Source organism: Chiloscyllium punctatum, chromosome 36 (assembly GCF_047496795.1).
Source record: "Chiloscyllium punctatum isolate Juve2018m chromosome 36, sChiPun1.3, whole genome shotgun sequence".
Lineage (NCBI taxonomy): Eukaryota > Metazoa > Chordata > Chondrichthyes > Orectolobiformes > Hemiscylliidae > Chiloscyllium > Chiloscyllium punctatum.
In genome coordinates, this window is record NC_092774.1 from 35055810 (window position 1) to 35065449 (window position 9640).

The window sequence follows — 9640 nt, forward strand, 5'->3', positions numbered from 1 at the left end:
GTAGGTGTAGGGAATGCTGGATGGCTAGAGAATTTGAGATTTTGGTTAAGATAAAGAAGGATGCATATATCAGGTGTCGACAGAGAGATCGAATGAATCCTTAGAGTATAAAGGCAGTACGAGCATACTTAAGAGGGAAATCATGAGGTCAGAAAGGGGACATGAGATAGCTTTGGCAAACAGAGTTAAGGATAACCCAAAGGGTTTTTATAAATACATTAAGGACAAAAGGATAACAAGGGAGAGAATAGGGACCCTCAAAGATCAGCAAGGCGGCCTTTGTGTGGAGCTGCAGTAGATGGGGGGCGGGGGGTGGGGTGTGTGATTCTGAACGGATATTGTGCATCAGTGTTTACTGTGGAGAAGGGCATGGAAGACATAGAATGTGAGAAAGTAGATGGTGACATGTTGAAAAAATGTCCATATTACAGATAAGAAATTGCTGGATATTTTGAAATGCATAAAAGTGGACAAATCCTGAGGACTTGATCAGCTGTACCCTAGAACTCTGAGGGAAACTGGGCAAGTGATTGGTGGGCCTTTCACTGAGATATTTCTATCATCAATAGTCACAGGTGAGGTGCCGGAAAGCTCGAGGGTGGCTAATGTGCTGCCACTATTCAAGAAAGGTGGTAAGGAAAAGTCAGGGAACTCGAGACCTGTGAGCCTGACATTGGTGATGGGCACGTTTTTGGAGAGAATCCTGAGAGATAGGATTTGCATGTATTTGGACAGGCAAGAATTGATTAGGGATTGTCAGCATGGCTTTATGCTTGGGAAATCAGGTCTCACGAATTTGATTGAGTTTTTTGAAGAAGTACAAAGTGGATTGATGAGGGCAGAGCGATGGACGTGATCTATATGGAATTCAGGAAGGCATTCATCAAGGTTCCTCATGGGAGACTGGTGAGCAAGGTTTAATCTCATGGCATGCAGGGACAACTAGCCATTTGGATACAGAACTGGCTAGAAGAAAGAAGACAGAGGGTGGTGATGGAGGGTTGCTTTTCAGACTGAAGGCCTTTGACCAATGGTGTACCACAAGGATCGATGCTGGGTCCGCTACTTTTTGTAATTTATATAAATGATTTGCATGTAAACGGAGGAGGTATAGTTCGTACGTTTGTAGATGACACCAAAATTGGAGGTGTAGTGGACAGCAAAGAAGGTTACCTCAGATTACAAAGGGACCTTGATCAGATGGGTCAAAGGGTTGAGGAGTGGCAGATGGAGGTTAATGTAGATAAATATGAGGTGCTGCATTTTGGAAAAAACAAATCAGAGCAGGACTTTTACAATTAATGGTAAGTTCCTTGGAAGTGTTGCTGAGCAAAGAGACCTTGGAGTTCAGGTTGATAGTTCCTTATAAGTAGAGACGCAGGCAGATTGGATAGAAAAGAAGGCGTTTGGTATGCTTTCCTTTGTTGGTCAGAGCATCGAGGATAGATGTTGGGAGCTCATGTTGCCACTGTACAGAACATTGGTCAGGCCACGTTTGGAATATTGCATGTAATTTTGATCTGCTTCCTATAGGAAAGATGTTGTGAAACTAGAAAAGGTGCAGAAAAGATTTACAAGGATTTTGCCAGTGTTGGAGGGTTGAACTATAGGGCGAGGCTGAATAGACTGTTTTCTCTGGAGTGTCGGAGGCTAAGGGGTGACCTTATAGAGGTTTATAAAATCATGAGGGATATGGATAGAGCAAATAGACAAGTTAGTTTCCCTGGGATGGGGGAGTCCAGAACTACAGGGCATAGTTTTAGGGAAGGGAGGGGAAAGATGTAGAAGGAACTTAAGGGGCAAACTTTTCACGCAGAGGGTGATGCATGTACGGCATGAGCTGCTGGAGTAAGTGGTGGAGGCTGTATAATTACAGCATTTAAAATGCATCTGGATGTGTATATGAATAGGAAGGTTTTATGGGGATTTGGGTCAAGTGCTGGCAAATGGGACTAGATTAGGTTAGGATATCTGGGCTGCATGGACGAGTTGGACCGAAGGGTCTGCTTCCGTGCTGTACGTCTGTGTCACTCTGTGAGACTCCATGGGCCTCTCTAGGAGAAAGTGAGGACTGAAGATGCTGGAGATCCGAGCTGAAAATGTGTTGCTGGATAAGCGCAGCAGGTCAGGCAGCATCCAAGGAGCAGGAGAGTCAACGTTTCGGGCATGAGCCCTTCTTCAGGAATTTTTATCTATAAACTATAAACATTCCCTTAGTTAAATATTGTGAAGTGTGAAGCCATTGTTTTAGTCCCCAAGTTCGACCTGAGCACCCCCTCCCCCATCTCAGTAACTCTGTTGACAGCCTTCATGTCACATTTAAAACGAGGATCAATAGATTCGTGAAGAGTCGGGGGATGAACAGTTACAGGAAAAAGGCAGGAAAGTGAATGTGGGGAATGTCAGATCAGCTACAATTCTACTCAATGGAAAAGCAGGCTCAAGGTGTTGAATGGCATTTTCCAATTCCTATTTCTTATGGTTCCCGAGCCCTTCACAAGGTATGTGTGTGTGTGTGTGTGTGTGTGGGTGTGTGTGCGTGTCTGGATGCGCACGCACGTGCATACATGCATGCACGGTTCGTGAATGGTAGATTTTCTGCCCTAAAAAGGACAGTTTCTGTAGAAACACAACAGTTCTGGTAGCATCTATGAAGAAACAAGTGTTATTGCTTTGAGTCCGGTGAACCTTCAAAACTTGGCTGGATTCAAAACATTAACTGGTTTCTCCCCACAGATGCTGCCAGACCTGCTGCGTTTCCCCAGCAATTTTGCCTTTTGATGCTGATCTCCAACAGCTGCAATTCATTATTTTAGTAAATAACTGTTTCCTGGTTGCCAGGACAGAGAGAAACTTTCACCTCCAGATCTCTTTATTAGTTGAACATAAATTCCACCAGCAGCCATGATGGGATTTGAATTTGCGTTCTCAGAAGACCTAGTTCTCTAGGTTGCTCAACCAATCTTCCCTTCAATGACAATTTTCTCCTAACTATTTTCCTTTATTCATTCACGGGATGTCGCATTTTGTCTCCCACTATTGTTCTGGTAAACATCAACTTAACTTTCCCGCTGTTTCCCCATAATCATCAATTCCCTTTCGGATTAAAAAAAAAATTAGTTTTTAAATGCACTTAACAATCCAGTCGATTCAGCGTCTTCCTGTAGCTTAAACCCTCCAACCCTGGCAGCATCCTTGTAAATGTTTTCTGAACCCTTTCAAGTTTCATAACCTCCTTCCTGTAGCAGAGAGCCCAGAATTGCCTGCAGTATTCCAACAGGGGAGTAATCAATGTCCTCTCTGAAGATGACTTTAAAAAAGATAACAACAGGCAAATCAGGTTACTTGGGTATGACTTTCCCATAGCAGTTTGTTTTGGCTGTCCTTCATTAATCTATTTTTTTTTCAGTAATGAGAAAATATTTTGTGGGATGTGATGATTGCGAGCACATCCAACATTTGCTCATTGTCCCTCATGGCCCTTGAACAGAGGAATTGTGACTACATGCTAGAAGGCAGTTGAGAGTCAACCACATTATAGTAGGTCTGAAGACACAAGGGGTGTGTGTGTGTGTGTGCGTGTGTGTTTGTGGGGGGGGGGGGGGGAGTGGGGGGGCACGCAGGACGTGCATACAATCATGCAGGATTCATGAATGGTAGATTTCCTGCCCTAAAAAGGACAGTTTGTTGAGAAACACAATAATTCTGGTAGCATCTATAAAGAGACAACAGTGTTACTGCTTTGAGTCCAGTGGTCCTTCAAAACTTGGCTGGATTCAAAAGATTAACTGGTTTCTCTCCACAGATGCTGCCAGACCTGCTGCGTTTCCCCAGCAGTTTTGCCTTTTGCTGCTGATCTCCAACATCTGCAATTCATTATTTTAGTGAATAACTGTTTCCTAGTTGCCAGGACCGAGAGGAACTTTCACTTTCAGGTCTTTTTATGAGTTGAACACGAGCAGCCATGATGAGATTTGAATTTGTGTTCTCAGAAGATCTGTGGGTTGCTCAACCATTATCACTAGATCCCAATCTTCCCTTCAATGACAATTTTTTCCTGAATATTTTCCTTTATTCATTCATGGGATGTCGCACTTTGTATCCCATTATTGTTCTGGTAAACATCAACTTCACTTTCCCGCTGTTTCCCCATAATCCTCAGTTCCCTTTCTCATTTAAAAAAATATATATCTTAGTTTTGAATGCACTTAACAATCCAGGCTCAACAGCTGTCCGAAACATACAATCCCTTATTTGCAGGTTATTCCCTCTGGTTCTAAACTCACACACAAGGGGAAACTTTCCCACATCTTGCCTGTCACGTCTCCTCAGAATCTTGTTTGTGACAATAATATTTCCTCGAAATCTTCTAACTGCTATTAAACACAGGCCCAACCGACTCATTTCTCCTCATAAGACATTATTTCCATCCCTGATACCATCCTGATCAACCTTCTCTGGACTGCCTCCAATGCCAGTATATCTTTCCTTAGCTAAAAGGCCCAAAATTGTTCCCAGTGTTCAGTTGTGGCCTAATTGGTGTCTGATTTCGGTTCATAATAACCTCCCCACTTTGATACTCCATTTAAAAACCAACATCCCATTTGCCTTCCCTATTACTCACTGAACTTGGATGAAGTGTTCATGGATGCGAGCTTGCAAATCCTCCTATTCAGCAGCTTTCTCCATTTAACATTCAGCACTTTTCCTCCTGGCAAAGTGCACAACCTCATTTCCCCACATTCCATTCCATCGGCCAAGGTTTTGCTCATTTCCTTAACCTGTCGATATCCCTCTCCATGTCATCCTCACCACCTGCATCCCAATCAACTGTCTCTACTGCAGTCTTGGCAATAGGACATTCACTTCACTTATCCAAGTAATTCATATCCATATTGTAAATAGTTTTGGCCCCAGCACTGATCCCTGTGGTACATTGCTAGTTACAATTTGCGATCCAGAACATAACCCTTACCCCTACTATATCATTGGTTAGCCAATCATCTATTCATATGATCAGAGCGTCTCCAATATCATGTGAATATCATTGGCTCTGCCAGCAAGTCTTTCCAAACTGTCCTTGAAAAAGTGGTGATGAGCTGCCTCTTAAATTGCTTCACAAATATGATGTGGTCTATAATAAAGGCTCAGGAGCGAGTTCCAGGATCTTGATCAATAACATCGAAGCAATGCGTAAATGTCACATTTGAAATGTTGTGTTCACACTTATCTCCTCTTGCTGGTTGAAGTGATGGAGTGGAAGTTGCTCTTGAAGAGCCGCCACTCATATAATCAAGCCAGACAGGTCGATTGTGGCCACACACTCTGTCATTGTGACTTCTCATCAATCTATATTCTTTCCATCCAAGTTTTAGTCACATCAAACTGCCACGCAATGCTGTTATGGCCTCAGTAAGCTAGAATAACGTGAAGATCGCTGGGATGATTTTCTACATCCGACTGCAATACAAACACAGATCATTGTTTCCAGTTTTGGTGGAACAAAAGACATCGTATTGGTGGATAACTACAGTTAGTGCAAACACAGCTAGCCATCGATAAATATTAATCCTGTTCACTTCAATGGCCAAATTTCAATTCAGAAACCAAGTGCACTCGGCTGCTTGTAACAGAGACAACATGACAAAATGGCTCATAGGAGGAGAAATGGGACATTGAGGAGAAGTGAAATGTTTGCTTTTGGTCACCTCCACAATTGTTAGAAAAACAGGTTGAAAGGATTCTTAAAAGGTGTCTGAAGGAGTGGTGAGGGATAACACTTCAGACAGCGCAAAGTGGAAGACCACTTTGTAGTGGAAGGAAAAGACATTCCTTATTTCTGAAAGAACTGGGAAACAGAAGAAGGGATGAAATCTGACTTGGGAGCTATTTCCTATTTGTTGAGGATGTTGCTTCATCACAGTCTTGGCTTAGAGCATAAGCTCTTCATCAGGAATAAAGGGTGGCCCAAGGGGGCTGAGAGATAAATGGGAAGGAAGTGGGGCTGGAGGGAAGGCAGCTGGGAGTGCAATAGGTAGATGGAGGTAGGGATTGATGGTGATAGGTCAGAGATGAGGGTGAAGTAAATAGGTGAGAAGCAAGGTGGACAGGTATGACAGGTCAAGAGGTTGGTGTCGAATTGGAAGGTTGGATCTGCGACATGGTGGGGGAGAGGAAATGAGGAGACATTGAGCAATAGCGTCACATGGTTTTGACCCATCGACCTATGCTTACCTACCCAACACACTCAGGCAGCACTACTCTGCTTTTGGGCTCCCAGCAGCTGGATTGTGGATCAGTTTAAAGTAGGTCTTATATCTCTGACAACATCGGTACAAAAGGCAGTGAAGCAAGGTTTAAGCACTCAGGCTTTTATCAGTTCGGGAATTGAGTACAGATGTTGGCATGTTATGTTGTAGTTATACAGGACGTTGATGAGGCTGCACCTGGAATATTGTGGTCAGTTTTGGTCCCCTTGGTGTTCTGACTTCTGACTTCTTCAACTCTGGGTTTGTGTTGAACTTGATGGGCTACTTTGTCCAACTCAGCATGTTTAAATAGTATCCCTCAGAAGGATACATTTGAAACTTTTCAGGAGGTGAGCTCAACAAGATTGAACTATTCAAAGTTACTTGGACTTTATTTTAAAATTACATCAGGACCAGTAGTCAGAGATACATACAGCATGGAAACAGACCCTTCGGTCCAACTTGCCCATGCTGACCTGATATCCTAAATTAATCTAGTCCCATTTGACAGCACCGGACCCATATACTCTGGCAGCTCATTTCATATATATACCACCCTCTGCATGAAGATGTTGTCCCTTTAATATATTTCGCCTCTCATCCTTAACCTATGCCCGCTAGTTCTGGACTCTCCCAACCCACGGAAAAGACCTTGTCTGTTACCCTGTCCATGCCCCTCATGATTTTGTAACCTCTATTAGATCACTCCTCTGTCTCCGATGCTCCAGTGAAAACAGCTCCAGCCTATTCAGCCTCTCCCTGGAGCTCAAGCCCTACAACCCCCAGCAACATTCCCATAAATTATTTCTCATGGAGAAGTCAACGTTTCAGTCCTGAAGAAGGGTTAATACCCAAAACGCTGACTACTCCACATCCTGGTGCTGCCTGGCTTGCTGCATTCTCCCAACCTCCTGCTTGCCAACTTCGGGTTGCAACATGTAGTGTCTCAGTGTTTACCACTGCAGCCTCACAGTGCCGGGCACCCAGGTATGATTCCAGCCTTGGCTGACTGTCTGTGAGGTGTTTGCACATTCTCCCAGTGTCTGCGTGGGTTTTCTCTGGGTGATCTTGTTTTCTGCAATAATCCAAATATGTGCAAGTCATGTGGATTGGCCATGCTTAACTGCCCATAGATTTAGGTACATTAGTCAGAGGGAAATGGGACTGGGTAGGTTACTCTTCGGAGGGTTGGTGTGGACTTGTTGGGACAAATGGCCTGTTTCCACACTGTAGCTAATCTCATCTGCACTACATTTGTCACTAACGAATGGCAGAGTAGACTCGAAGGGCCGAATGGCCTAACTTCTGCTCCGATGGTCTTGCGGTCTTGGGTTTTTTTGGATCATTTTATTGGCAATGTGCAGTCCCTGGCTGAATGAGTAGCAGTGCCCGCGCTAGTGCTTCCTCAAGTTGCAAGAAAACATGAACCACTTCACACACTCGGGCCAGCTGAAGGGCCTCTCCCCAGTGTGGACACACTGGTGATTCAGCAGGGCGGAGGAATTGCTGAAGGCCTTCCCGCACTCGTGGCAGGAGAACGGCTTCTCCCTGGTGTGAATGGACTCGTGCCTCAGCAGGGCTGGGTTACTGTTGAAGGCCTTCCTACACTTAGGGCAACTGAAAGACCTCTCCCACATGTGGACACACCAATGGGCCAGCAGATCGGAGGAAAGAGCAAAGCCCTTGCTGCACTCAGGACAGCAGAAGGGCCTCTTCCCCTCTGTGGACCCATTGGTGCTTCAGAACCCTTTCAAATTTCACAATATCCTTCTGATAGGATGGAGACCAGAATTGCACACAATATTCCAAAAGTGTTCAAACCAATGTCCTGTACAGCCACAACATAACTTCCCAACTCCAATACTCAGTCAGAGGATTGGGAAATCTTTCAAAACCCACAAAAAAAACAGAAAAGAATGGAGGGACAAACCGAGTTTTTGTGAGTCAGCTTGGAAGCATCAATGAGAAATCGGCGGACTGGGTTTATTGGGCACCCATTCTCATTAAAAACACTATATACGTATTTCTCTTCTGCTCTTCGTAGTTTCTCTGTGCTGCAGTGTGTCGTGGCTCGTTGAAATAATGTCCTGATGCAGCTTCGTTTGTGGGTGTTGGGATGATTGCTTCTGTGGTTAAATATTTGTGTTGTGTGTTTTGTTTTTCTGTCGACGCTAGTCTGAAATTCCCCATTGACTGTTCGCTGTACTGTGACATCTAGGAATGGCATTTTGTTGTTGTTCTCCTCCTCTTCAAACCAGGTGACCCCCCCCCCCCCAGGCCATAGTCTCACTACTTGGAACACCAATATACAGACGAGTCAAAGGCCTCCAAGAGAGACTAAAACACCAAATCGAAGATTCACGCCACCCCATTTACTCCATCCAAGAATTCCTGAACACCAAAGACACTAAGATAGAAGGGGATGGAATAATGCTGTCCTTTGACATAGCACCATTGTTCACATCCATTAACATCAACGTGGCCAAAGAAAACTGAAGACACTACTCGAAGAACCAAGACAAAAACACAGCACCAACTTCATCAGCAAAGATAACACTGTCAACCTCGTGGAACTGTGCCTTACCACCCACTTCATATTCAGTAACAAGCCCGACAAACAAATCAACAGAACACCCACGAATCCATCAGTGTCAGGATTCCTCGCAGAAGCAATAATGCAGAGACTCGGACAAACAGCCCTTCCAACGAGCGAACCCAAACTTTGGGTCCGCTACAACGATGACACTTTTGACATCAAAAAATGAAACAAATTAGAGGAAACCTACAACACCATCAACAATATCCTTTCTGGCATAAAATTCACAAAAGAGGAGAAGAACAACAAAATGCCATTTCTCGATGTCACAGTAGAGCGAACAGTCAATGGTCAATTCAAAACAGCGTCTACAGGAAAACAACGCACGCGAACCAAGAACTGAACTACAGAAGCAATCATCCCTACACACACAAACAAATCTACAACAGGATGCTATTTCAACGAGCCACGACACACTGCAGCACCCAGGAACGACGAAGATCAATCAAAAACTGAACAGCACATTTAAGAAGAACGGGTAGTGTATAAACTCCGAGGAAACGCCTTCCCTGACCGGGAATCGAACCCGGGCCGCGGCGATGAAAGCGCCGAATCCTAACCACTAGACCACCAGGGAGATGCTGGCCAAATCCGTCAGCTCTACTGAAAATTACTTTCCTGAACGGAAATCGAACCTGGGCCGCGGCAGTTAGCAGGCATCCAACATTGTCATTTCTTGTATCCATTGCTCCCGATGCGGTCTCCTCTACATTGGGAGACTTGAGACTCCTCGCAAAGTCAAGTCACAGCGTTTGAGGGAACATCTCCAGGACACCCGCACCAATCAACTCCATCG

At 44.5% G+C, this 9640-nt stretch overlaps 1 non-coding gene across 1 annotated transcript; it reads right to left on the reverse strand.

Moving 5' to 3' along the window:
- Positions 1 to 9349: 9349 nt before the first annotated feature.
- trnae-uuc (transfer RNA glutamic acid (anticodon UUC)) lies at positions 9350 to 9421 on the reverse strand. The gene has a single exon. It is a non-coding gene; the product is annotated as a tRNA-Glu (tRNA).
- Between the last annotated feature and the right edge of the window lie 219 nt (positions 9422 to 9640).